Source organism: Astyanax mexicanus, unplaced genomic scaffold (assembly GCF_023375975.1).
Source record: "Astyanax mexicanus isolate ESR-SI-001 unplaced genomic scaffold, AstMex3_surface scaffold_35, whole genome shotgun sequence".
Lineage (NCBI taxonomy): Eukaryota > Metazoa > Chordata > Actinopteri > Characiformes > Acestrorhamphidae > Astyanax > Astyanax mexicanus.
The window spans coordinates 637,501-662,500 of NW_026040045.1; the positions used below are offsets into that span (position 1 = coordinate 637,501).

General features: G+C 42.7%; 18 non-coding genes and 29 pseudogenes across 18 annotated transcripts; all 47 read right to left on the minus strand.

Moving 5' to 3' along the window:
• Window positions 1–14,345: 14,345 nt before the first annotated feature.
• LOC125790586 (5S ribosomal RNA) lies at window positions 14,346–14,464 on the minus strand. Its single transcript, XR_007430378.1, has one exon. It is a non-coding gene; the product is annotated as a 5S ribosomal RNA (ribosomal RNA).
• A 110-nt stretch (window positions 14,465–14,574) lies between these two features.
• On the minus strand, window positions 14,575–14,693 carry LOC125790698 (5S ribosomal RNA; annotated as a pseudogene).
• A 110-nt stretch (window positions 14,694–14,803) lies between these two features.
• Window positions 14,804–14,922, minus strand: LOC125790775 (5S ribosomal RNA; annotated as a pseudogene).
• A 110-nt stretch (window positions 14,923–15,032) lies between these two features.
• LOC125790687 (5S ribosomal RNA) lies at window positions 15,033–15,151 on the minus strand (annotated as a pseudogene).
• Window positions 15,152–15,261: 110 nt separating this feature from the next.
• LOC125790535 (5S ribosomal RNA) lies at window positions 15,262–15,380 on the minus strand. The gene has a single exon (XR_007430327.1). It is a non-coding gene; the product is annotated as a 5S ribosomal RNA (ribosomal RNA).
• Window positions 15,381–15,490: 110 nt separating this feature from the next.
• Window positions 15,491–15,609, minus strand: LOC125790617 (5S ribosomal RNA). The gene has a single exon (XR_007430409.1). It is a non-coding gene; the product is annotated as a 5S ribosomal RNA (ribosomal RNA).
• Window positions 15,610–15,719: 110 nt separating this feature from the next.
• Window positions 15,720–15,838, minus strand: LOC125790691 (5S ribosomal RNA; annotated as a pseudogene).
• A 110-nt stretch (window positions 15,839–15,948) lies between these two features.
• On the minus strand, window positions 15,949–16,067 carry LOC125790769 (5S ribosomal RNA; annotated as a pseudogene).
• A 110-nt stretch (window positions 16,068–16,177) lies between these two features.
• On the minus strand, window positions 16,178–16,296 carry LOC125790636 (5S ribosomal RNA). Its single transcript, XR_007430428.1, has one exon. It is a non-coding gene; the product is annotated as a 5S ribosomal RNA (ribosomal RNA).
• A 110-nt stretch (window positions 16,297–16,406) lies between these two features.
• On the minus strand, window positions 16,407–16,525 carry LOC125790426 (5S ribosomal RNA). The gene has a single exon (XR_007430218.1). It is a non-coding gene; the product is annotated as a 5S ribosomal RNA (ribosomal RNA).
• A 110-nt stretch (window positions 16,526–16,635) lies between these two features.
• LOC125790622 (5S ribosomal RNA) lies at window positions 16,636–16,754 on the minus strand. Its single transcript, XR_007430414.1, has one exon. It is a non-coding gene; the product is annotated as a 5S ribosomal RNA (ribosomal RNA).
• Window positions 16,755–16,864: 110 nt separating this feature from the next.
• On the minus strand, window positions 16,865–16,983 carry LOC125790763 (5S ribosomal RNA; annotated as a pseudogene).
• A 110-nt stretch (window positions 16,984–17,093) lies between these two features.
• LOC125790731 (5S ribosomal RNA) lies at window positions 17,094–17,212 on the minus strand (annotated as a pseudogene).
• A 110-nt stretch (window positions 17,213–17,322) lies between these two features.
• LOC125790427 (5S ribosomal RNA) lies at window positions 17,323–17,441 on the minus strand. Its single transcript, XR_007430219.1, has one exon. It is a non-coding gene; the product is annotated as a 5S ribosomal RNA (ribosomal RNA).
• Window positions 17,442–17,551: 110 nt separating this feature from the next.
• Window positions 17,552–17,670, minus strand: LOC125790643 (5S ribosomal RNA). Its single transcript, XR_007430435.1, has one exon. It is a non-coding gene; the product is annotated as a 5S ribosomal RNA (ribosomal RNA).
• Window positions 17,671–17,780: 110 nt separating this feature from the next.
• Window positions 17,781–17,899, minus strand: LOC125790710 (5S ribosomal RNA; annotated as a pseudogene).
• A 110-nt stretch (window positions 17,900–18,009) lies between these two features.
• Window positions 18,010–18,128, minus strand: LOC125790428 (5S ribosomal RNA). The gene has a single exon (XR_007430220.1). It is a non-coding gene; the product is annotated as a 5S ribosomal RNA (ribosomal RNA).
• Window positions 18,129–18,238: 110 nt separating this feature from the next.
• On the minus strand, window positions 18,239–18,357 carry LOC125790517 (5S ribosomal RNA). Its single transcript, XR_007430309.1, has one exon. It is a non-coding gene; the product is annotated as a 5S ribosomal RNA (ribosomal RNA).
• A 110-nt stretch (window positions 18,358–18,467) lies between these two features.
• LOC125790285 (5S ribosomal RNA) lies at window positions 18,468–18,586 on the minus strand. Its single transcript, XR_007430077.1, has one exon. It is a non-coding gene; the product is annotated as a 5S ribosomal RNA (ribosomal RNA).
• Window positions 18,587–18,696: 110 nt separating this feature from the next.
• Window positions 18,697–18,815, minus strand: LOC125790685 (5S ribosomal RNA; annotated as a pseudogene).
• Window positions 18,816–18,925: 110 nt separating this feature from the next.
• On the minus strand, window positions 18,926–19,044 carry LOC125790273 (5S ribosomal RNA; annotated as a pseudogene).
• A 110-nt stretch (window positions 19,045–19,154) lies between these two features.
• Window positions 19,155–19,273, minus strand: LOC125790633 (5S ribosomal RNA). Its single transcript, XR_007430425.1, has one exon. It is a non-coding gene; the product is annotated as a 5S ribosomal RNA (ribosomal RNA).
• Window positions 19,274–19,383: 110 nt separating this feature from the next.
• On the minus strand, window positions 19,384–19,502 carry LOC125790702 (5S ribosomal RNA; annotated as a pseudogene).
• Window positions 19,503–19,612: 110 nt separating this feature from the next.
• LOC125790764 (5S ribosomal RNA) lies at window positions 19,613–19,731 on the minus strand (annotated as a pseudogene).
• Window positions 19,732–19,841: 110 nt separating this feature from the next.
• On the minus strand, window positions 19,842–19,960 carry LOC125790686 (5S ribosomal RNA; annotated as a pseudogene).
• A 109-nt stretch (window positions 19,961–20,069) lies between these two features.
• Window positions 20,070–20,188, minus strand: LOC125790632 (5S ribosomal RNA). Its single transcript, XR_007430424.1, has one exon. It is a non-coding gene; the product is annotated as a 5S ribosomal RNA (ribosomal RNA).
• Window positions 20,189–20,298: 110 nt separating this feature from the next.
• Window positions 20,299–20,417, minus strand: LOC125790433 (5S ribosomal RNA). Its single transcript, XR_007430225.1, has one exon. It is a non-coding gene; the product is annotated as a 5S ribosomal RNA (ribosomal RNA).
• A 110-nt stretch (window positions 20,418–20,527) lies between these two features.
• Window positions 20,528–20,646, minus strand: LOC125790504 (5S ribosomal RNA). The gene has a single exon (XR_007430296.1). It is a non-coding gene; the product is annotated as a 5S ribosomal RNA (ribosomal RNA).
• Window positions 20,647–20,756: 110 nt separating this feature from the next.
• Window positions 20,757–20,875, minus strand: LOC125790678 (5S ribosomal RNA). The gene has a single exon (XR_007430470.1). It is a non-coding gene; the product is annotated as a 5S ribosomal RNA (ribosomal RNA).
• Window positions 20,876–20,985: 110 nt separating this feature from the next.
• Window positions 20,986–21,105, minus strand: LOC125790772 (5S ribosomal RNA; annotated as a pseudogene).
• Window positions 21,106–21,215: 110 nt separating this feature from the next.
• On the minus strand, window positions 21,216–21,335 carry LOC125790277 (5S ribosomal RNA; annotated as a pseudogene).
• Window positions 21,336–21,445: 110 nt separating this feature from the next.
• Window positions 21,446–21,564, minus strand: LOC125790721 (5S ribosomal RNA; annotated as a pseudogene).
• Window positions 21,565–21,674: 110 nt separating this feature from the next.
• Window positions 21,675–21,793, minus strand: LOC125790268 (5S ribosomal RNA; annotated as a pseudogene).
• A 110-nt stretch (window positions 21,794–21,903) lies between these two features.
• LOC125790693 (5S ribosomal RNA) lies at window positions 21,904–22,022 on the minus strand (annotated as a pseudogene).
• A 110-nt stretch (window positions 22,023–22,132) lies between these two features.
• On the minus strand, window positions 22,133–22,251 carry LOC125790770 (5S ribosomal RNA; annotated as a pseudogene).
• Window positions 22,252–22,361: 110 nt separating this feature from the next.
• LOC125790280 (5S ribosomal RNA) lies at window positions 22,362–22,480 on the minus strand (annotated as a pseudogene).
• A 110-nt stretch (window positions 22,481–22,590) lies between these two features.
• LOC125790613 (5S ribosomal RNA) lies at window positions 22,591–22,709 on the minus strand. The gene has a single exon (XR_007430405.1). It is a non-coding gene; the product is annotated as a 5S ribosomal RNA (ribosomal RNA).
• A 110-nt stretch (window positions 22,710–22,819) lies between these two features.
• On the minus strand, window positions 22,820–22,938 carry LOC125790753 (5S ribosomal RNA; annotated as a pseudogene).
• A 110-nt stretch (window positions 22,939–23,048) lies between these two features.
• On the minus strand, window positions 23,049–23,167 carry LOC125790750 (5S ribosomal RNA; annotated as a pseudogene).
• A 110-nt stretch (window positions 23,168–23,277) lies between these two features.
• LOC125790732 (5S ribosomal RNA) lies at window positions 23,278–23,396 on the minus strand (annotated as a pseudogene).
• A 110-nt stretch (window positions 23,397–23,506) lies between these two features.
• On the minus strand, window positions 23,507–23,625 carry LOC125790755 (5S ribosomal RNA; annotated as a pseudogene).
• A 110-nt stretch (window positions 23,626–23,735) lies between these two features.
• LOC125790621 (5S ribosomal RNA) lies at window positions 23,736–23,854 on the minus strand. Its single transcript, XR_007430413.1, has one exon. It is a non-coding gene; the product is annotated as a 5S ribosomal RNA (ribosomal RNA).
• A 110-nt stretch (window positions 23,855–23,964) lies between these two features.
• Window positions 23,965–24,083, minus strand: LOC125790692 (5S ribosomal RNA; annotated as a pseudogene).
• A 110-nt stretch (window positions 24,084–24,193) lies between these two features.
• LOC125790269 (5S ribosomal RNA) lies at window positions 24,194–24,312 on the minus strand (annotated as a pseudogene).
• A 193-nt stretch (window positions 24,313–24,505) lies between these two features.
• LOC125790683 (5S ribosomal RNA) lies at window positions 24,506–24,624 on the minus strand (annotated as a pseudogene).
• A 109-nt stretch (window positions 24,625–24,733) lies between these two features.
• LOC125790690 (5S ribosomal RNA) lies at window positions 24,734–24,852 on the minus strand (annotated as a pseudogene).
• Window positions 24,853–24,962: 110 nt separating this feature from the next.
• Window positions 24,963–25,000, minus strand: part of LOC125790737 (5S ribosomal RNA) — a 119-nt pseudogene continuing 81 nt past the window's right edge.

Genomic DNA, 25,000 nt, shown 5'->3' on the forward strand with positions numbered 1-25,000 from the left:
GATATATGTCAGAAAAAAACAGTTATTAATTTTTCGCAATGGCAAGAGAAAGGAATTAAGAATTTAGAACATGTTATACAGGAGGGGACCTTTATGTCATTTGAAGATCTTATTTCAAAATACGAAATTAGCAGTAGCAAATTTCTGGAGTATCTACAATTAAAGTCCATTATAAAAGCAAGATTTTTAAATAATCTAACATTAGAAATCCCAGTATTGATAAAAGAGTTCATGAATCTCTATACTCCTAAATTGTTATCAAAAATATATAAGTTATTATCCAAAATTAATGATTCAATATCCCTCCCAATTACAAAATGGGATCGAGATCTCTCCATGAACCCAGATAAGAACTTTTGGACACAGATATGTTTAAACAATTTCAAAATGACGAAAAGTCCAAATTTACAACTCAAATATATTGCACATAGTTCTCACTGTCTTATGCATCGCTAAGAAAACTATCCTCATGAAGTGGAAATCAAAAAATGATTTATGCATAAATCACTATAGAAATTTACTTTTAGACCACATTAGTCTGGAAAGAATGTCTGCAACCTCAAAAAACCAATTGGCTACATTTGAATCTCTCTGGTTCCCACTGATCAGCTCCATCACATGATGGGGGTGGGCGGCTGTAGTCGTGTCTCCTGGTGCGTCCGGCAGGTGGCTGGGGGGGATTCGGGTGTCTGATGGCCCTTGGACTGGGGACGGTGGCTGCCGCTTGGTGATTTCTGTGTGCGGGCCCTGGTTGTTGGTGGGGGGGGGGCTGGATGTATGCTCTTGTGGTCTTGGGGTGTGGGTCTGGGGGGCCCATGGTGGTGGGTGCTGGCCCTGTCCGGTTGGCTGGGTTCCCCTGTGGTGGTCGGGGTGCGGAGTCCGGGGCCCTGGTGCCCGTGGGCGTCTGTCGCCTGTTTGGGTCCCTCCCTGCGCTGGGGAGGGTCTATGCCTCTCTTGGGCGCGCCGTCGTGGGGGGTGGTGGTTTGGTCCGTGTTGGGGTGTCTGGTTGGCATTCCGGGATTCTGGGTGCCCTCAGGTGGGGAAGCGGCAGTCTCCCACTTAAGACCAGTTGGTCCTGGGCTCAGGACCACTGTGTGTGTATGAGAAAGAGTGGGATGTTGAGTGTAAATGTGTCTGTGTGTGTGTGTGTGTGTGTGTGTGTGTGTGTGCGTGTGTGTGTGTGTAATATCTGTTGTCTTTTGTATGTGAGTGGGGTGTGTATTTATGTTGTATTGCAGTGTGGGGATGGGGGCGCTGTCCGTAGCCGCTCTACACCCTGGACTTGCCTTCCCTGTACTGCGGTTGGGTGTATGGAACTGGGTGCCTAGTGAGCCAGCAGTAGTTGGCTCTCTTCCTCCGGGGGGTAGTCCTCTGCCCCTCGGTCCTTTCCTGGCCCTTCCCCGACTCCTACTCAGTCTAACATCGCATTACACATACAAACTCATCATACAGCTTACACACATCATATTACACATAGGGTTTTGGGGGGCAGGTGCTCCCTGCTCCTCAATTTTATTTTTGCATTTTAGACATTGAGGGCCTTTGGGGGGGCAGTGTGGTTGGGTGCTGTTATTCAGTTCTCATATTACAGCTGTCCCTCCAATTTTAATAGCACTGTAGCTTTCATTCATTCTTCTCATTATACACATTCATATCACTGCAACATTGACTCTAAATTATTTAATATTGGAGTGATAAGCCTTCAAATGTGAGTATGTAATTTCAGGCGGAAAATGGTAAAAATAGGCTTGGAACTTAAGAGGATAAATAGCAAAGCTTAACGTTTACCCTTGGCATTACATGTGCAAAATGAGTTAATAGAATTAGTACATTATTTCAGTCTTTATGTGAAATATGACGAAATTTGACTGATGGCTGTTTAAATGGTTATTATTGTGTTTTCGTTCACAAGGTGGAAATGCAGTGCCGTTACTGCAAGTTCTCCGCACAGCATCAAGACAATTTGGACAGTCACACCAGAGGCTTGCTGAAAATGTACAGAGCCAAAGCAAATCAGGGAAAAGGTCGAGAAATGGAAGCACTTTTGGAGAATCTGGATTGTCAGGTAGCTTAGCAAATTTAAAGCATGGATTCTTTTTTTTCTTTTTTTTTTATTATTGCATAATCTGGGGAATTTTATGCAATTAATTTAGGTCAACATCTTAAGCTGCCAGTATTAACCACCTCTCCACTGTTTTCTTTTTTTTTATTTTGAGACAGACCACTGTTAGAAATTCGGCTTTCAGGAATCAGGAGTCAGAATCAGGAATCAGGAGACGGCTTCAGAGTTGACTTGAGTTTATTCTCGTGCAGACAGAAAATCTACACGGGCACAGCTTAGTTGGTCGTTGCTCCCTCTGTGTCCGCCTGACTAGTCCATGTGACTTGTCTGTCTGTTACTGTCTGTGTGAGACTCTCTGACCGAGACTCAGCTAGACTGAGCTACTAAGACATTTTAGCAGGACTTTACATACAGGAGAAACTGCTTTGAACACAGCAGGGGGAGAAAGGGTAAGGGTTTATGGAGGAGTATGTGGGGGGTGTCATCATTGGGGGTGTCTCTATCAACTAATGTTAAACAAAGGAGAGATGTGAGAGATAAGGGTGAGGGGCAAAAGGTTAGGAGTGTATAGGGAAAAAGGGGGGTTAAGGAGTGAGACAGTTTAGAACCTAAGAAAACTTAATAAAAGTACAATTTGTTGTTGACAGAATCTCTCATTGCTCCCTCTGATTCTCCCAACATGGAGAATCACAAAACTATGTACAATAAATTGTCATATGTATAAACAATTAAAGAGCTGTAACTATACAACTGTAATTGTACCATAAATGTCAGAAAAGTTGATGTAACCAAGTATTGGATCTGTTTATGGCTGTTACTTGGTCCCAAAAATGTTCCTGAAGAATAATGAAGAAAGTTTCAGTAATTGTCCATGGTTTTGCTCCCATGTGGTGATGTCTCCTCTTACATCACAACTTCAGCTTTTGAGCAGCCACATTGTGTGTGTGTGTGGATGTCCATGGCGATTGCTTCAATGTCGGTGAAAGGCAGGTAATCTGGGAAGTCCAATTTGAACCTCAATTGTCTCTTCAACTGTTCAGGCTTGCATCCGACACGTCACAAATTGTTCTCGCCATGCTGGATTGGCTGGAGCACTGTCTGGCTCCAACAGATCTGTAACAGAGGAAACACTGAGCAGTAAATTGTTCATTGATGTTGATTATGTATTTTTTTTTTGTAGTTTATCTGCTTATCCCCACTGTCTGTCCCTCAGATGAGGCTGCTATGATAATGTACAGTGTGTTGAAATCTTCATCCCAAAGGGTAACCCCCATGAAAATAGAAATCATGGTTCTTCCTCGGGACTCTGAACAATTACCCACCTCTTCTTTTACTGACCCTAGATCTCAGTTCTGGGGTACAAGCAGAAACTAACAAAACTCAATGAGACATTCTCATCTAAATAGATTGTTTCATGTTTCCTCACCATGACCCATTGACCAGAAATAACAAGACATTTGCTCTAATCTCGTTAGTTGTCCGAGTTTTCATCTCACCACAGGTGAGAAAACTATTTGTATTACCCTACTGTGACCAAATTGTGCTTTTAAAGCTAGTGTTAGCTTCCCCTTTGATCCAGAAACCATCTGGATCACTTTCAACATATCAGTTCAGCCATACTCAGAGTTCCACAGATCAGGAACTCAAACTACAGGTTGTAGCTGAAAAGAATATAAAACTTGAATCGTATAATTGATCGTATAGTGGTTTATTCAGTGTATAACAATTTTTAATTGATCGTATAGTGGTTCATTTTATCTAAATGCAATAACTACATCACCTAAAGTCTGCAAAAACTTCGTTTGGTGCATTATCTCAAAAATTGTTAAGTTATGTTGTGCAACACAACATAACTTAATCAGGACTGACCTCAAGTCCATTGCTAGTATGAAAACAAAATAGTTAAAAAGTGCAATCAAATCTCAATAAGATATTATTAACATGCTACTAAGCTTATGGTAAGCTCAACCTGGATGGTAAATTCAACTTATGTTCATAAGATTCTGCTCTGAGATTTGAAACCATCAAAATCCAGTTCTTAAAAACAAAAAGCACAAATATGAGTTTAAGTAGCAGGACAAATTAACTTAAGCCAAAGCAGGAGAAACTGTTGAAATCCCTGTGACTCCCTGTAGAGCACTGAATATCAAAGATAACTGCCCTGTGACACCCTGTAAAGTCTTGATTATCAGTGATATCTGTTCTTGGGAAATCCCAGCTGGGCTTCCCTGTGAGAACCCACCAAAAGAATTTCCCATTGTGCTGTCTCTAGAACTAGCACCCATTTTGCATCTATCTGCCTGCTTTTTACGACAAACCCGAGAAAAGTGACCAATTCTATGGCAGTAGTGGCACTCTTTTTTCTGATTAGTGAATGTTTGAGTTGGACCCAAGTTTGATCCATTCTCTGTGAGGATGTGTATGGATGCAGGAACATGGTTTGGTTCAAGATCCACATCCAAACGGTCCAGTTCATTCTTAAGATCAACCCACTTAGTATTCCTCCAGTTTGGAACAGCAGTCACCAGAGCTTGTCTAAGATCTGTTTGTAGTGACTCAACCAGCTGTCTAAAATGGGGACCATCAGTTGTATTGTTAATGTTATCAGCACTGTATTGGCTAATACCTGAATGGCGCAGAAAAACTTTTTCAAACCTCTCACAGAAGTCTGCTGCAGACTCTCCCTTTCTATGTCTGCAGTTGGTAATCTGCCCCCAATCAGTGGTTTTACGGCATTTGCATTTAATCCAGTCATCAAAAGCTTCCCACCCTTTGTCAAGGTTCTGGCCTTTGCCACCCAAAGCATTTGACACCTTTTTAGCAAGTTCTCTACCATCTGTGATGTTAAGAACTTGGCTAGCAATGGCTACGGCGTCATTTGCATGTAGTGAGTACAAATTCCTTTTCTTATGCATAAGATCAATGAAGTCAAGCCCCATTTCCCTTGGAGGTTTAAACTCTTTGGATATTGTGTCCAAAGTTGCTGCATCTAAAGGAATGTGCCCAATTTCTAGTCTGGTTTCACCACCTGCATTTCTCCTATTAAGTACCTCAGAGGATACAACAGTTACAGGTCTCATTTTAACACAGATTGGAAAGTGTGTTTTACCAGTAGCATGGTCAGAATCTTTATCTGATGACACAGATTCTGACCCATCAGAGAGGTCACTCTCAGACAATTCAGGATACAGCCTGACTGCTACTTGAGGATTTCCATCCTCTTTGTAACACGGCTGACCTGGAGTAGGGGCAACAGTCAGAGAACACTGAGGCCCTGACTTTGACTTAAGTTTGGCATGTTGCTGTTCAACTTCTGTCAATGTTTGCTGCAGTTGCTTGCATGTGCTCTGGGCATGTTTGGTAGCAGTTTTATGCCTTCTGCACTCGCTAGTTAGCTCTAAGACCTTTCCTTCTGCTTCTTTTAACTTTTCATCCATAGATTTCAACTTGCATTCCCAGTAATGCTTAATAACAAAAAGACATTCCTTAACTGAGTTGTGCTTGAGGCTGTAACCTAAAGCTGTTTTACACTCAGCAAGAGTCCATTCTCTATCAGCAGAGAAACCTTTGGATGAAAAGTACTGAGTTAACTTTTGCTCACAAATATGTTTCTTCCCAATGTCACTGATTACGCTTTCAAAATCAGAATCAGACCATTGTGGCATTTCAGTCCCTCCCTTAACTAAGGTGCTGCTTTTATAGTTAAGAGGTTTAGCAAGATTCTGAATGTTTTGGCCTTTAGCAGACATGGTGAGAAAACAAGAGAACAAAACCAAGCTCTGAAACAATAGCAAAACAAAGACACTACCGGCAGATACCAACAAACTGTTCTTCACAGAGGACTACAGCAGTAAGTTTCAACTCTAACTAAGAAAAACGTTTCTCTTTGTTAGAGAGGATCCCAGTAACAAATCCTAAATTTACAGTTGTAACAAAACAAAACTACTCTCAGTTCAGAGAGGATAACAGTTACTAATTCTGATCTTCTAGCAGTAACAAACAAAACATCTCTCAGTTCAGAGAGGATAACAGTTACTAATTCTGATCTTCTAGCAGTAACAAACAAGCATCTCTCAGTTCAGAGAGGATAACAGTTACTAATTCTGATCTTCTAGCAGTAACAAACAAGCATCTCTCAGTTCAGAGAGGATAACAGTTACTATTCTGATCTTATAGCAGTAACAAACAAGCATCTCTCAGTTCAGAGAGGATAACAGTTACGAATTCTGATCTTCTAGCAGTAACAAACAAGCATCTCTCAGTTCAGAGAGGATAACATTTACTGACTTCTATTTTATCCAGCCATAATTTCTCTTCAGTTCGAAATGGCGTTTACTCACCAAGTAGGTTTCAGTAGGCCATCCGGGTCACGGCACCAAGTTGTTAGAAATTCGGCTTTCAGGAATCAGGAGTCAGAATCAGGAATCAGGAGACGGCTTCAGAGTTGACTTGAGTTTATTCTCGTGCAGACAGAAAATCTACACGGGCACAGCTTAGTTGGTCGTTGCTCCCTCTGTGTCCGCCTGACTAGTCCATGTGACTTGTCTGTCTGTTACTGTCTGTGTGAGACTCTCTGACCGAGACTCAGCTAGACTGAGCTACTAAGACATTTTAGCAGGACTTTACATACAGGAGAAACTGCTTTGAACACAGCAGGGGGAGAAAGGGTAAGGGTTTATGGAGGAGTATGTGGGGGGTGTCATCATTGGGGGTGTCTCTATCAACTAATGTTAAACAAAGGAGAGATGTGAGAGATAAGGGTGAGGGGCAAAAGGTTAGGAGTGTATAGGGAAAAAGGGGGGTTAAGGAGTGAGACAGTTTAGAACCTAAGAAAACTTAATAAAAGTACAATTTGTTGTTGACAGAATCTCTCATTGCTCCCTCTGATTCTCCCAACATGGAGAATCACAAAACTATGTACAATAAATTGTCATATGTATAAACAATTAAAGAGCTGTAACTATACAACTGTAATTGTACCATAAATGTCAGAAAAGTTGATGTAACCAAGTATTGGATCTGTTTATGGCTGTTACTTGGTCCCAAAAATGTTCCTGAAGAATAATGAAGAAAGTTTCAGTAATTGTCCATGGTTTTGCTCCCATGTGGTGATGTCTCCTCTTACATCACAACTTCAGCTTTTGAGCAGCCACATTGTGTGTGTGTGTGGATGTCCATGGCGATTGCTTCAATGTCGGTGAAAGGCAGGTAATCTGGGAAGTCCAATTTGAACCTCAATTGTCTCTTCAACTGTTCAGGCTTGCATCCGACACGTCACAAATTGTTCTCGCCATGCTGGATTGGCTGGAGCACTGTCTGGCTCCAACAGATCTGTAACAGAGGAAACACTGAGCAGTAAATTGTTCATTGATGTTGATTATGTATTTTTTTTTTGTAGTTTATCTGCTTATCCCCACTGTCTGTCCCTCAGATGAGGCTGCTATGATAATGTACAGTGTGTTGAAATCTTCATCCCAAAGGGTAACCCCCATGAAAATAGAAATCATGGTTCTTCCTCGGGACTCTGAACAATTACCCACCTCTTCTTTTACTGACCCTAGATCTCAGTTCTGGGGTACAAGCAGAAACTAACAAAACTCAATGAGACATTCTCATCTAAATAGATTGTTTCATGTTTCCTCACCATGACCCATTGACCAGAAATAACAAGACATTTGCTCTAATCTCGTTAGTTGTCCGAGTTTTCATCTCACCACAGGTGAGAAAACTATTTGTATTACCCTACTGTGACCAAATTGTGCTTTTAAAGCTAGTGTTAGCTTCCCCTTTGATCCAGAAACCATCTGGATCACTTTCAACATATCAGTTCAGCCATACTCAGAGTTCCACAGATCAGGAACTCAAACTACAGGTTGTAGCTGAAAAGAATATAAAACTTGAATCGTATAATTGATCGTATAGTGGTTTATTCAGTGTATAACAATTTTTAATTGATCGTATAGTGGTTCATTTTATCTAAATGCAATAACTACATCACCTAAAGTCTGCAAAAACTTCGTTTGGTGCATTATCTCAAAAATTGTTAAGTTATGTTGTGCAACACAACATAACTTAATCAGGACTGACCTCAAGTCCATTGCTAGTATGAAAACAAAATAGTTAAAAAGTGCAATCAAATCTCAATAAGATATTATTAACATGCTACTAAGCTTATGGTAAGCTCAACCTGGATGGTAAATTCAACTTATGTTCATAAGATTCTGCTCTGAGATTTGAAACCATCAAAATCCAGTTCTTAAAAACAAAAAGCACAAATATGAGTTTAAGTAGCAGGACAAATTAACTTAAGCCAAAGCAGGAGAAACTGTTGAAATCCCTGTGACTCCCTGTAGAGCACTGAATATCAAAGATAACTGCCCTGTGACACCCTGTAAAGTCTTGATTATCAGTGATATCTGTTCTTGGGAAATCCCAGCTGGGCTTCCCTGTGAGAACCCACCAAAAGAATTTCCCATTGTGCTGTCTCTAGAACTAGCACCCATTTTGCATCTATCTGCCTGCTTTTTACGACAAACCCGAGAAAAGTGACCAATTCTATGGCAGTAGTGGCACTCTTTTTTCTGATTAGTGAATGTTTGAGTTGGACCCAAGTTTGATCCATTCTCTGTGAGGATGTGTATGGATGCAGGAACATGGTTTGGTTCAAGATCCACATCCAAACGGTCCAGTTCATTCTTAAGATCAACCCACTTAGTATTCCTCCAGTTTGGAACAGCAGTCACCAGAGCTTGTCTAAGATCTGTTTGTAGTGACTCAACCAGCTGTCTAAAATGGGGACCATCAGTTGTATTGTTAATGTTATCAGCACTGTATTGGCTAATACCTGAATGGCGCAGAAAAACTTTTTCAAACCTCTCACAGAAGTCTGCTGCAGACTCTCCCTTTCTATGTCTGCAGTTGGTAATCTGCCCCCAATCAGTGGTTTTACGGCATTTGCATTTAATCCAGTCATCAAAAGCTTCCCACCCTTTGTCAAGGTTCTGGCCTTTGCCACCCAAAGCATTTGACACCTTTTTAGCAAGTTCTCTACCATCTGTGATGTTAAGAACTTGGCTAGCAATGGCTACGGCGTCATTTGCATGTAGTGAGTACAAATTCCTTTTCTTATGCATAAGATCAATGAAGTCAAGCCCCATTTCCCTTGGAGGTTTAAACTCTTTGGATATTGTGTCCAAAGTTGCTGCATCTAAAGGAATGTGCCCAATTTCTAGTCTGGTTTCACCACCTGCATTTCTCCTATTAAGTACCTCAGAGGATACAACAGTTACAGGTCTCATTTTAACACAGATTGGAAAGTGTGTTTTACCAGTAGCATGGTCAGAATCTTTATCTGATGACACAGATTCTGACCCATCAGAGAGGTCACTCTCAGACAATTCAGGATACAGCCTGACTGCTACTTGAGGATTTCCATCCTCTTTGTAACACGGCTGACCTGGAGTAGGGGCAACAGTCAGAGAACACTGAGGCCCTGACTTTGACTTAAGTTTGGCATGTTGCTGTTCAACTTCTGTCAATGTTTGCTGCAGTTGCTTGCATGTGCTCTGGGCATGTTTGGTAGCAGTTTTATGCCTTCTGCACTCGCTAGTTAGCTCTAAGACCTTTCCTTCTGCTTCTTTTAACTTTTCATCCATAGATTTCAACTTGCATTCCCAGTAATGCTTAATAACAAAAAGACATTCCTTAACTGAGTTGTGCTTGAGGCTGTAACCTAAAGCTGTTTTACACTCAGCAAGAGTCCATTCTCTATCAGCAGAGAAACCTTTGGATGAAAAGTACTGAGTTAACTTTTGCTCACAAATATGTTTCTTCCCAATGTCACTGATTACGCTTTCAAAATCAGAATCAGACCATTGTGGCATTTCAGTCCCTCCCTTAACTAAGGTGCTGCTTTTATAGTTAAGAGGTTTAGCAAGATTCTGAATGTTTTGGCCTTTAGCAGACATGGTGAGAAAACAAGAGAACAAAACCAAGCTCTGAAACAATAGCAAAACAAAGACACTACCGGCAGATACCAACAAACTGTTCTTCACAGAGGACTACAGCAGTAAGTTTCAACTCTAACTAAGAAAAACGTTTCTCTTTGTTAGAGAGGATCCCAGTAACAAATCCTAAATTTACAGTTGTAACAAAACAAAACTACTCTCAGTTCAGAGAGGATAACAGTTACTAATTCTGATCTTCTAGCAGTAACAAACAAAACATCTCTCAGTTCAGAGAGGATAACAGTTACTAATTCTGATCTTCTAGCAGTAACAAACAAGCATCTCTCAGTTCAGAGAGGATAACAGTTACTAATTCTGATCTTCTAGCAGTAACAAACAAGCATCTCTCAGTTCAGAGAGGATAACAGTTACTATTCTGATCTTATAGCAGTAACAAACAAGCATCTCTCAGTTCAGAGAGGATAACAGTTACGAATTCTGATCTTCTAGCAGTAACAAACAAGCATCTCTCAGTTCAGAGAGGATAACATTTACTGACTTCTATTTTATCCAGCCATAATTTCTCTTCAGTTCGAAATGGCGTTTACTCACCAAGTAGGTTTCAGTAGGCCATCCGGGTCACGGCACCAAGTTGTTAGAAATTCGGCTTTCAGGAATCAGGAGTCAGAATCAGGAATCAGGAGACGGCTTCAGAGTTGACTTGAGTTTATTCTCGTGCAGACAGAAAATCTACACGGGCACAGCTTAGTTGGTCGTTGCTCCCTCTGTGTCCGCCTGACTAGTCCATGTGACTTGTCTGTCTGTTACTGTCTGTGTGAGACTCTCTGACCGAGACTCAGCTAGACTGAGCTACTAAGACATTTTAGCAGGACTTTACATACAGGAGAAACTGCTTTGAACACAGCAGGGGGAGAAAGGGTAAGGGTTTATGGAGGAGTATGTGGGGGGTGTCATCATTGGGGGTGTCTCTATCAACTAATGTTAAACAAAGGAGAGATGTGAGAGATAAGGGTGAGGGGCAAAAGGTTAGGAGTGTATAGGGAAAAAGGGGGGTTAAGGAGTGAGACAGTTTAGAACCTAAGAAAACTTAATAAAAGTACAATTTGTTGTTGACAGAATCTCTCACCACCAACTTGACAGCACATAGAAGATGTACTGTTCTCCGAGGTCTTCCATTATACATGAGGGAGGAGCCTTCCATTTCGAAAACCTTACTGGTAATTTTTCTTCTTTGCTACTACTAAAATAAAAAAGGTTACAGATGTTATATAAATAAATAAATAAATCTGTAACTATATATGCAATTTAGGATATAGCTAGACTCCTCTGTATTTAGGTCTGTTGCAATAATTGCACTGTCAACGTATTGAACAACAAATTAACATGACCATGATAGTTTTTGCTGCCCTTAATGTTGCAAGTCTTGTTTACTTGTGTATATTACAGTAGCGACATTGTCATTTGTGCTGTTCTGGTCTCTCCTCTGCTCTGTGTCTGTGCTGAGAACGAGTCTCCTCCACACACACACACAGAGTATTTCACACAGTTTAACTAAGCGACACATCTGCAGTTAGTCAAGATTTCTTAGACACAAGTTTGACTACAATATTATTGTGTTTCATAGGATACAGAGGCATTGGAGGACCACACGAAGAATGTGAAGATTGGAATTTTTGAAGTGGTGAAGGGGAGTGCTGAGCCATCGCGATCACATACAAGTGTGGTCAATGTTGCAGTCATTGGTAGTAATGGCTAACTTGCCTGACTACACTAATGCCTTCATTCTTCTCTTTGGTCTTTTGTATGCACTGAACATAGAATATACAAAAGACTTAAAATACACTTTTGAAGTGGTCCAAAAAGTGTTCCTCCACCTTGGAAATGAGTGCACAGCCAGAGTGCAGTCTCTCAAGAACAAGTTATCGCACATTTAATCAATACATGCATACGTGTTTTTTTTTTGTTTGTTTGTTTTGTTTTTTAATGGTGGTGATGCGACACACAGCCGCAGTGCTTTTATTTTATGTTGTTCATGTGCACCTCTGCTTGTTTTGCTACTCATTTAAAGGGACACTATGTAGGGTTTTCTTGATTATTCATACTTTTTAAAGAAGTAAATTTACAACTTCAAAATGACTGTTCCACTCCATTGAGGTGTAATACACATAATAATATTCCTCTCATGTCTGATCTGGGCTCCACTGTGTTGAAACAAGGCTATGTAAGTTGTGAGAGCCCCACCAATGCTCACATAGCCTTGTATCAACACAGTGGAGCCCAGATCAGCATGAGAGTGATTTTTTTTCCTGCGTATTACACCTTAATGGAGTGGAACAGTGACTCTGGAGTTGTAAAAAAAAAAAAAAAAAAAAAAGAATAATTAAAAAAGAAAATTGTACATAGGGTCCCTTTTAAGAGTACCTGTTTTGAATCTAGTCTGAGATGTCTGATGGCTGCACAAGTTATTGCACATGTAATCAGTATATGCCTACATGTGTGGCATATATATATATTGTTTTTTTAAATAGTGGTGATGCGACACAGCCACAGTGCTTTTATTTTATGTTGTTCATGTGCACCTCTGCGTGTTTTGCTACTCATTTAAGAGTACACATTTAAAATATAGGCAGAGATGGCTGATTTTTTCTGCTCCACATGAGCTCTTGTTCATTCTTGCTTTTCCCTCTGAAAGGGACACTATGTAGGCTTTTCTTGAATTATTAAAATTTTTTTAGAAGTAAAGTCACAAATGTGTATATTTAAAGTGAGAGCATTGTTTTGTTTTTGGAAAGTTTTGCTACCTATACTACACAGTTGAAATAATGCTGCTATAAAGAAACTATTCAGTAGTAAAGTAGATTTATTTTATAACTGTTAAGTGTTAAAATCTGATTTCATATTTTTGGAAGAAATATGTGCAAATAAAAATGCATTTGTTAAAAAAAAATCGGGGTTTCTTTAATTTTCTGTATATTTTATATTTACTTGATACAATATAAAATTGTTAATTTGGTCAACTTTGATAATGATTATTAATTAGCTGAACTAAACACATGTAGCTGACGCAATGCAAAATATTTAGTTGGACCCACTAGATGTGTTTGGTTTACATATAGTATTTCATTGATTCAAATTATTTTCTTTAATTGGGCCAACATTCTAGGGTTGTCAGCAGAACTTAAAATATGCATCTCGTAGAACTTAAATTAGACCAACTAAAAAAAATAGGTGCAACGGGTCACTTAAAACTTTTAAGTTGGTGAGAGTTAAATTTTTTTACAGTGTGACTGAGCATGGACACCTGTGGGACATGGTTGCGTAGGGCGGGTTTTTGCCCTCCCTACCGCTCCACGCTGCTCTCCGCCGATCGTCACTGCCGTTCCTGGGGGGGTGGGCGTCCGTGGGTCCATGGGTGCGTGGCCGGATGCCCTAATATGGTCTCTGGCCCGCCCCTTGGTGGCCGTGGCCTGGGGGTGGCTTGGGCCCTCTTGGCGTGGGAGGGGGGGCCTGCCGGGTGTCGGGCTGTTCCCGGGTGCTTGGGATCTCGGGGGCCGCATGCTCGGCTCGTGCAAGGGGTGCTGGCCTGCCGGAGGGGTGGGCTGCTCGCTTCCTTTGGCTCTCTGGACTCTTGCTCTTTGCCATGGGGGCTTCGTCTGGAGTCTCCCCCGTCCCCATCTGGGGTGTGCACATGGTTACCATCGGGATGTGTGGCCGCGGGTCTTCTGGGCTCCTAATGGGCTGTGGATGGTCTGGGTCCACTGGGTTCTTCCCTATCTGCCTCTGGATCGCAGGGGCATGGTGGCGGTTTCTTGCCTCCATTGTGGTAGGCATTTCATGACATAATCCGTAACACATGACATATTTTTGCAAAAAACAACTGTAACTGTGCGTGTGTGTGTATGTATTTATGTGTATGTATTAATATGTATGTATATTTATGTATGTGTGTATATGTATAAGCATATGTATAGTTAGATATGTGAGTATGTGTATATATGTATGTTTGTTTATTTTATGTTTATTTTATTTTATTATTATTTTTTTTGTTTGTTTGTTTGTTTGTTTTTTGTTTAGTTTTTTTTTTTTCTCTCTTTTCTTTTTCTTCTTCTTGTACCCCCCTCCTGTACCTCACACTCCGATCCTTCCAACCCTGAACTCCCACAACTATATCCACACAAAATATATATATATATATATAAAAAAAATAATAATAATAATAATAAAAAATAAAATAAATAAATAAAAATAAAGTATTAATTGTCCTCCGAAGAGGGGAGGTGGTGGTTGGGCCAAAAAAAAAAAAAAGAGAGGGGAAAAGATTACAGCACCTGGTATTCCCAGGTGGTCTCCCGTCCAAGTACTAACCAGGCCAAACCCTGCTTAGCTTCCGAGATCAGACGAGATCGGGCGTTCTCAGGGTAGTGTGACCGTAAGCGATTGCTGACCTCTCATCAAGACTACTTATGCGACTTCATCTATGTTGGGTTTCAGATAATACACTAGTAACGTATAACAAGACCATGGTCATAGAAGCAAGAGGGGAAAAGATTACAGCACCTGGTATTCCCAGGTTGTCTCCCATCCAAGTACTAACCAGGCCAAACCCTGCTTAGCTTCCGAGATCTGACGAGATCGGGCGTTCTCACGGTAGTGTGACCGTAAGCCATTGCAGACCTCTCATCAAGACTACTTATGCAACTTCATCAATGTTGGGTTTCAGATAACAAACTAGTAATGTATAACAAGACCATGGTAATAGAAGCAAGATGGGAAAAGCTTAAAGCACCTGGTATTCCCAGGTGGTCTTCCATCCAAGTACTAACCAGTGCACACCCTGCTTAGCTTCCGAGATCAGACGAGATCGAGCGTTCTCAGGGTAGTGTGACCGTAAGCGATTGCAGAACTCTCATCAAGACTACTTATGTGACTTCATCTATGTTGGGTTTTAGATTACACACTAGTAATGTATAACAAGACCATGGTCATAGAAGCAAGAAGTGAAAAGCTTACAGCACCTGGTATTACCAGGTTGTCTCCCATCCAAGTACTAACCAGGCCAAACCCTGCTTAGCTTCCGAGATCTGACGAGATCGGGCGTTCTCAGGGTAGTGTGACCGTAAGCGATTGAAGAACTGTCATCAAGACTACTTATGCGACTTCATCTATGTTGGGTTTTAGATTACACACTAGTAATGTATATCAAGACCATGGTCATAGAAGCAAGAGGGGAAAAGCTTACAGCACCTGGTATTCCCAGGTGGTCTCCCATCCAAGTACTAACCAGGCCAAACCCTGCTTAGTTTCCGAGATCTGACGAGATCGGGCGTTCTCAGGGTAGTGTGACCGTAAGCGCCTGCTGACCTCTCATCAAGACTACTTATGCGACTTCATCTATGTTGGGTTTCAGATAATACACTAGTAATGTATAACAAGACCATGGTCACAGAAGCAAGAGGGGAAAAGCTTACAGCACCTGGTATTCCCAGGTGGTCTCCCATCCAAGTACTAACCAGGCCAAACAATGCTTAGCTTCCGAGATCAGATGAGATCGGGCGTTCTCAGGGTAGTGTGACCGTAAGCCATTGCAGAGCTCTCATCAAGACTACTTATGCAACTTCATCTATGTTCGGTTTCAGATAACAAATTAGTAATGTATAACAAGACCATGGTCATAGAAGCAAGAGGGGAAAAGCTTACAGCACCTGGTATTCCCAGGTGGTCTCCCATCCAAGTACTAACCAGGGCAAACCCTGCTTAGCTTCCGAGATCAGACGAGATTGAGCGTTCTCAGGGTAGTGTGACCGTAAGCGATGGCAGAACTATCATCAAGACTACTTATGCGACTTCATCTATGTTGGGTTTCAGATGACACACTAGTAACGTATAACAAGACCATGGTCACAGAAGCAAGAGGGGAAAAGCTTACAGCATCTGGTATTACCAGATAGTCTCCCATCCAAGTACTAACCAGGCCAAACCCTGCTTAGCTTCCTAGATCAGACGAGATTGGGCGTTCTCAGGGTAGTGTGACCGTAAGCGATTGCAGAACTCTCATCAAGACTATTTATGTGACTTCATCTATGTTGGGTTTCAGATGACACACTAGTAACGTATAACATGACCATGGTCATAGAAGCAAGAGGGGAAAAGCTTACAGCACCTGGTATTCCCAGGTGGTCTCCCATCCAAGTACTAACCAGGCCAAACCCTGCGTAGCTTCCGAGATCAGACGAGATCGGGCGTTCTCAGGGTAGTGTGACCGTAAGTCATTGCAGAGCTCTCATCAAGACTACTTATGCAACTTCATCTATGTTGGGTTTCAGATAATACACTAGTAATGTATAACAAGACCATGGTCATAGAAGCAAGAGGGGAAAAGCTTACAGCACCTGGTATTCCCAGGTGGTCTCCCATCCAAGTACTAACCAGGCCAAACCCTGCTTAGCTTCCGAGATCAGACGAGATCGGGCGTTCTCAGGGTAGTGTGACCGTAAGCGATTGCTGACCTCTCATCAAGACTACTTATGCAAATTCATCTATGTTGGGTTTCAGATAATACACTAGTAATGTATAACAAGACCATGGTCACAGAAGCAAGAGGGGAAAAGCTTACAGCACCTGGTATTCCCAGGTGGTCTCCCATCCAAGTACTAACCAGGACAAACCCTGCTTAGCTTCCGAGATCAGACGAGATCGGGCGTTCTCAGCGTAGTGTGACCGTAAGCCATTGCAGAGCTCTCATCAAGACTACTTATGCAACTTCATCTATGTTGGGTTTCAGATAACAAATTAGTAATGTATAACAAGACCATGGTCATAGAAGCAAGAGGGGAAAAGCTTACAGCACATGGTATTCCCAGGTGGTCTCCCATCCAAATACTAACCAGGGCAAACCCTGCTTAGCTTCCGAGATCAGACGAGATCGGGCTTTCTCAGCGTAGTGTGACCGTAAGCGATTGCAAAACTGTCATCAAGACTACTTATGCGACTTCATCTATGTTGGGTTTCAGATAATACACTAGTAATGTATAACAAGACCATGGTCATAGAAGCAAGTAGGGAAAAGCTTACAGCACCTGGTATTCCTAGGTGGTCTCCCATCCAAGTACTAACCAAGCCAAACCCTGCTTAGCTTCCGAGATCAGACGAGATCTGGCGTTCTGAGGGTAGTGTGACCGTAAGTTATTGCAGAGCTCTCATCAAGACTACTTATGCAACTTCATCTATGTTGGGTTTCAGATAATACACTAGTAATGTATAACAAGACCATGGTCATAGAAGCAAGAGGGGAAAAGCTTACAGCACCTGGTATTCCCAGGTGGTCTCCCATCCAAGTACTAACCAGGCCAAACCCTGCTTAGCTTCCGAGATCAGACGAGATCGGGCGTTCTCAGGGTAGTGTGACCGTAAGCGATTGCTGACCTCTCATCAAGACTACTTATGCGAATTCATCTATGTTGGGTTTCAGATAATACACTAGTAATGTATAACAAGACCATGGTAACAGAAGCAAGAGGGGAAAAGCTTACAGCACCTGGTATTCCCAGGTGGTCTCCCATCCAAGTACTAACCAGGACAAACCCTGCTTAGCTTCCGAGATCAGACGAGATCGGGCGTTCTCAGCGTAGTGTGACCATAAGCCATTGCAGAGCTCTCATCAAGACTACTTATGCAACTTCATCTATGTTGGGTTTCAGATAACAAACTAGTAATGTATAACAAGACCATGGTAATAGAAGCAAGAGGGGAAAAGCTTAAAGCACCTGGTATTCCCAAGTGGTCTCCCATCCAAGTACTAACCAGGCCAAACCCTGCTTAGCTTCCGAGATCAGACAAGATCGGGCGTTCTCAGGGTAGTGTGACCGTGAGCGATTGCAGAACTCTCATCAAGACTACTTATGCGACTCAATCTATGTTGGGTTTTAGATTACACACTAGTAATGTATAACAAGACCATGGTCATAGAAGCAAGAGGGGAAAAGCTTACAGCACCTGGTATTCCCAGGTGGTCTCCCATCCAAGTACTAACCAGGCCAAACCCTGCTTAGCTTCCGAGATCAGACGAGATCGGGCGTTCTCAGGGTAGTGTGACCGTAAGCGATTGCTGACCTCACATCAAGACTACTTATGCGACTTCATCTATGTTGGGTTTTGGATTACACACTAGTAATGTATAACAAGACCATGGTCATAGAAGCAAGAGGGGAAAAGCTTACAGCACCTGGTATTCCCAGGTGGTCTCCCATCCAAGTACTAACCAGGCCAAACCCTGCTTAGCTTCCGAGATCAGACGAGATCGGGCGTTCTCAGCGTAGTGTGACCGTAAGCGCCTGCTGACCTCTCATCAAGACTACTTATGCGACTTCATCTATGTTGGGTTTCAGATAACACTCTAGTAACGTATAACAAGACCATGGTCATAGAATCAAGAGGGGAAAAGCTTACAGCACCTGGTATTCCCAAGTGGTCTCCCATCCAAGTACTAACCAGGCCAAACCCTGCTTAGCTTCCGAGATCAGACGAGATCGGGCGTTTTCAGGGTAGTGTGACTGTAAGCGATTGCAGAACTATCATCAAGACTACTTATGCAACTTCATCTATGTTGGGTTTTAGATTAGACACTAGTAATGTATAACAAGACCATGGTAATAGAAGCAAGAGGGGAAAAGCTTAAAGCACCTGGTATTCCCGAGTGGTCTCCCATCCAAGTACTAACCAGGCCAAACCCTGCTTAGCTTACGAGATCAGACGAGATCGAGCGTTCTCAGGGTAGTGTGACCGTAAGCGATTGCAGAACGCTCATCAAGACTACTTATGCGACTTCATCTATGTTGGGTTTTAGATTACACACTAGTAATGTATAACAAGACCATGGTCATAGAAGCAAGAAGTGAAAAGCTTACAGCACCTGGTATTACCAGGTGGTCTCCCATCCACGTACTAACCAGCCCAAACCCTGCTTAGCTTCCGAGATCAGACGAGACCGGGCATTCTCATGGTAGTGTGACTGTACGCGATTGCAACACTCTCATCAAGACTATTTATGCGACTTCATCTATGTTGGGTTTCAGACAACACTCTAGTAACGTATAACAAGACCATGGTCATAGAAGCATGAGGGGAAAAGCTTACAGCACCTGGTATTCCCAAGTGGTCTCCCATCCAAGTACCAACCAGGCCAAACCCTGCTTAGCTTCCGAGATCAGACGAGATCGGGCGTTCTCAGGGTAGTGTGACTGTACGCGATTGCAACACTCTCATCAAGACTATTTATGCGACTTCATCTATGTTCTGTTTCCTATAACACTCTAGTAACGTATAACAAGACCATGGTCATAGAAGCAAGAGGGGAAAAGCTTACAGCACCTGGTATTCCCAGGTGGTCTCCCATCCAAGTACTATCAAGACCAAACCCTGCTTAGCTTCCGAGATCAGACGAGATCGGGCGTTCTGAGGGTAGTGTGACCGTAAGCGATTGCTGACCTCTCATCAAGACTACTTATGCGACTTCATCTATGTTGGGTTTCAGATAATACACTAGTAATGTATAACAAGACCATGGTAATAGAAGCAAGAGGGGAAAAGCTTAAAGCACTTGGTATTCCCAGGTGGTCTTCCATCCAAGTACTAACCAGGGCAAACCCTGCTTAGCTTCCGTGATCAGACGAGAACGAGCGTTCTCAGGGTAGTGTGACCGTAAGCGATTGCAGAACTCTCATCAAGACTATTTATGCGACTTCATTTATGTTGGGTTTTAGATTACACACTAGTAATGTATAACAAGACCATGGTCATAGAAGCAAGAGGGGAAAAGCTTACAGCACCTGGTATTACCAGGTGGTCTCCCATGCAAGTACTAACCAGGCCAAACCCTGCTTAGCTTCCGAGATCAGACGAGATCGGGCGTTCTCAGGGTAGTGTGACTGTATGCGATTGCAACACTCTCATCAAGACTATTTATGCGACTTCATCTATGTTGGGTTTCAGACAACACTCTAGTAACGTATAACAAGACCATGGTCATAAATCAAGAGGGGAAAAGCTTACAGTACCTGGTAGTCCCAGGTGGTCTTCCATCCAAGTACTAACCAGGCCAAACCCTGCTTAGCTTCCGAGATCAGACGAGATCGGATGTTCTCAGGGTTGTGTGACCGTAAGCGATTGCAGAACTCTCATCAAGACTACTTATGCGACTTCATCTATGTTGGGTTTCAAACAACACACTAGTAATGTATAACAAGACCATGGTCATAGAAGCAAGAGGGGAAAAGCTTACAGCACCTGGTATTCCCAGGTGGTCTCCCATCCAAGTACTAACCAGGCCAAACCCTGCTTAGCTTCCGAGATCAGACGAGATCGGGCGTTCTCAGGGCAGTGTGACTGTAAGCGATTGCAAAACTCTAATCAAGACTACTTATGCGACTTCATCTATGTTGGGTTTCAGATGACACACTAGTAACGTATAACATGACCATGGTCATAGAAGCAAGAGGGGAAAAGCTTACAGCACCTGGTATTCCCAGGTGGTCTCCCATCCAAGTACTAACCAGGCCAAACCCTGCTTAGCTTCCAAGATCAGACGAGATCGGGCGTTCTCAGGGTAGTGTGACCGTAAGCGATTGCTGACCTCTCATCAAGACTACTTATGCGAATTCATCTATGTTGGGTTTCAGATAATACACTAGTAATGTATAACAAGACCATTGTCACAGATGCAAGAGGGGAAAAGCTTACAGCACCTGGTATTCCCAGGTGGTCTCCCATCCAAGTACTAACCAGGCCAAACCCTGCATAGCTTCCGAGATCAGACGAGATCGGGCGTTCTCAGCATAGTGTGACCGTAAGCCACTGCAGAGCTCTCATCAAGACTACTTATGCAACTTCATCTATGTTGGGTTTCAGATAACAAACTAGTAATGTATAACAAGACCATGGTAATAGAAGCAAGAGGGGAAAAGCTTAAAGCACCTGGTATTTCCAAGTGGTCTCCAATTCCAAGTACTAACCAGGCCAAACCCTGCTTAGCTTCCGAGATCAGACGAGATCGGGCGTTCTCAGGGTAGTGTGACCGTAAGCAATTGCAGAACTCTCATCAAGACTATTTATGCGACTTCATCTATGTTGGGTTTTAGATTACACACTAGTAATGTATAACAAGACCATGGTCATAGAAGCAAGAGGGGAAAAGCTTACAGCACCTGGTATTCCCAAGGTGGTCTTCCATCCAAGTACTAACCAGGGCAATTCCTGCTTAGCTTCCGAGATCAGACGACATCGGGCGTTCTCAGGGTAGTGTGACCGTGAGCGACTGTAGAACTCTCATCAAGACTAATTATGCGACTTCATCTATGTTGGGTTTTAGATTACACACTAGTAATGTATAACAAGACCATGGTCATAGAAGCAAGAGGGGAAAATCTTACAGCACCTGTTATTCCCAGGTGGTCTCGCATCCAAGTACTAACCAGGCCAAACCCTGCTTAGCTTCCGAGATCAGACGAGATCGGGCGTTCTAAGGGTAGTGTGACCGTAAGCGATTGCTGACCTCTCATCAAGACTACTTATGCGACTTCATCTATGTTGGGTTTCAGATATTACACTAGTAATTTATAACAAGACCATGGTAATAGAAGCAAGAGGGGAAAAGCTTACAGCACCTGGTATTCCCAGGTGGTCTTCCATCCAAGTACTAACCAGGGCAATTCCTGCTTAGTTTCCGAGATCAGACGAGATCGGGCGTTCTCATGGTAGTGTGACCGTGAGCGATTGCAGAACTCTCATCAAGACTACTTATGCGACTTCATCTATGTTGGGTTTTAGATTACACACTAGTAATGTATAACAAGACCATGGTCATAGAAGCAAGAGGTGAAAAGCTTAAAGCACCTGGTATTCCCAGGTGGTCTCCCATCCAAGTACTAACCAGGCCAAACGCTGCTTAGCTTCCGAGATCAGACGAGATCGGGCGTCCTCAGGGTAGTGTGACCGTAAGCCATTGCAGAGTTCTCATCAAGACTACTTATGCAACTTCATCTATGTTAGGTTTCAGATAACACACTAGTAATGTATAACAAGACCATGGTCTTAGAAGCAAGAAGTGAAAAGCTTACAGCACCTGGTATTACCAGGTGGTCTCCCATCCAAGTACTAACCAGGCCAAACCCAGCTTAGCTTCCGAGATCAGACGAGATGGGGCGTTCTCAGGATAGTGTGACCGTGAGCGATTGCAGAACTCTCATCAAGACTGCTTATGCGACTTCATCTATGTTGGGTTTTAGATTACACACTAGTAATGTATAACAAGACCATGGTCATAGAAGCAAGAAGTGAAAAGCTTACAGCACCTGGTATTACGAGGTGGTCTCCCATCCAAGTACTAACCAGGCCAAACCATGCTTAGCTTCCGAGATCAGACGACACCTGGCATTCTCAGGGTAGTGTGACTGTACGCAATTGCAACACTCTCATCAATACTATTTATGCGAGTTCATCTATGTTGGGTTTTAGATTACACACTAGTAATGAATAACCAGACCATGGTCATAGAAGCAAGAGGGGAAAAGCTTACAGCACCTGGTATTCCCAGGTGGTCTCGCATCCAAGTACTAACCAGGCCAAACCCTGCTTAGCTTCCGAGATCAGACGAGATCGGGCGTTCTCAGGGTAGTGTGACCGTAAGCGATTGCTGACCTCTCATCAAGACTACTTATGCGACTTCATCTATGTTGGGTTTCAGATATTACACTAGTAATGTATAACAAGACCATGGTCACAGAAGCAAGAGGGGAAAAGCTTACAGCACCTGGTATTCCCAGGTGGTCTCCCATGCAAGTACTAACCAGGCCAAACCCTGCTTAGCTTCAGAGATCAGACGAGATCGGGCGTTCTCAAGGTATTGTGACCGTAAGGGTTTGCAGAACTCTCATCAAGACTACTTATGCGACTTCATCTATTTTGGGTTTCAGATTACACACTAGTAATGTATAACAAGACCATGGTAATAGAAGCAAGAGGGTAAAAGCTTACAGCATCTGGTATTCCCAGGTGGTCTGCCATCCAAGTACTAACCAGGCCAATCCCTGCTTAGCTTCCGAGAACAGACGAGATCGGTCGTTCTCAGGGTAGTGTGACCGTAAGCAATTGCAGAGCTCTCATCAAGACTACTTATGCGACTTCATCTATGTTGGGTTTCAGATAATACACTAGTAATGTATAACAAGACCATGGTAATAGAAGCAAGAGGGGAAAAGCTTACAGCACCTGGTATTCCCAGGTGGTCTCCCATCCAAGTACTAACAAGGCCAAACCCTGCTCAGCTTCCGAGATCAGACGAGATCGGGCATTCTCAGGGTAGTGTGTCCGTAAGCCATTGCAGAGCTCTCATCAAGACTACTTATGCAACTTCATCTATGTTGGGTTTCAGATAACAAACTAGTAATGTATAACACGACCATGGTAAGAGAAGCAAGAGGGGAAAAGCTTACAGCACCTGGTATTCCCAGGTGGTCTTCCATCCAAGTACTAATCAGGACAAACCCCGCTTAGCTTCCGAGATCAGACGAGATCTGGCGTTCTCAGGATAGTGTGACCGTGAGCGATTGCAGAACTGTCATCAAGACTATTTATGCGACTTCATCTATGTTGGGTTTCAGATAATACACTAGTAATGTATAACAAGACCATGGTCACAGAAGCAAGAGGGGAAAAGCTTACAGCACCTGGTATTCCCAGGTGGTCTCCCATCCAAGTACTAACCAGGCCAAACCCTGCTTAGCTTCCTAGATCAGACGAGATCGGGCGTTCTCAGGGAAGTGTGACCGTAAGCCATTGCAGAGCTCTCATCAAGACTACTTATGCAACTTTATCTATGTTGGGTTTCAGAAAACAAACTAGTAATGTATAACAAGACCATGATAATAGAAGAAAGAGGGGAAAAGCTTACAGCACCTGGTATTCCTAGGTGGTCTCCCATCCAAGTACTAACCAGGCCAAATCCTGCTTAGCTTCCGAGATCAGAAGAGATCGGGCGTTCTGAGGGTAGTGTGACCGTAAGCCGTTGCAGAGCTCTCATCAAGACTACTTATGCAACTTCATCTATGTTGGGTTTCAGATAATACACTAGTAATGTATAACAAGACCATTGTCATAGAAGCAAGAAGTGAAAAGCTTACAGCACCTGGTATTACCAGGTGGTCTCCCCTCCAAGTACTAACCAGGCCAAACCCTGCTTAGCTTCCGAGACCAGACTAGATCAGGCATTCTCAGGGTAGTGTGACTGTATGCGATTGCAACACTCTCATCAAGACTATTTATGCGACTTCATCTATGTTGGGTTTCAGATGACACACTAGTAATGTATAACAAGCCATTGCAGAGCTCTCATCAAGACTACTTATGCAACTTCATATATGTTGGGTTTCAGATAACAAACTAGTAATATATAACAAGACCATGGTAATAGAAGCAAGAGGGGAAAAGCTTACAGCACCTGGTATTCCCAGGTGGTCTCCCATCCAAGGACTAACCAGGCCAAACCCTGCTTAGCTTCCGAGATCAGACGAGATCGTGTGTTCTCAGGGAAGTGTGACTGTATGCGATTGCAACACTCTCATCAAGACTACTTATGCGACTTCATCTATGTTGGGTTTCAGATAACACTCTAGTAACGTATAACAAGACCATGGTCATAAATCAAGAGGGGAAAAGCTTACAGCACCTGGTTTTCCCAGGTGGTCTTCCATCCAAGTACTAACCAGGGCAAACCCTGCTTAGCTTCCGAGATCAGACGAGATCGAGCGTTCTCAGAGTAGTGTGACCGTAAGCGATTGCAGAACTCTCATCAAGACTACTTATGCGACTTCATCTATGTTGGGTTTTACATTACACACTAGTAATGTATAACAAGACCATGGTCAAAGAAGCAAGAAGTAAAAAGCTTACAACACCTGGTATTACCAGGTGGTCTCCCATC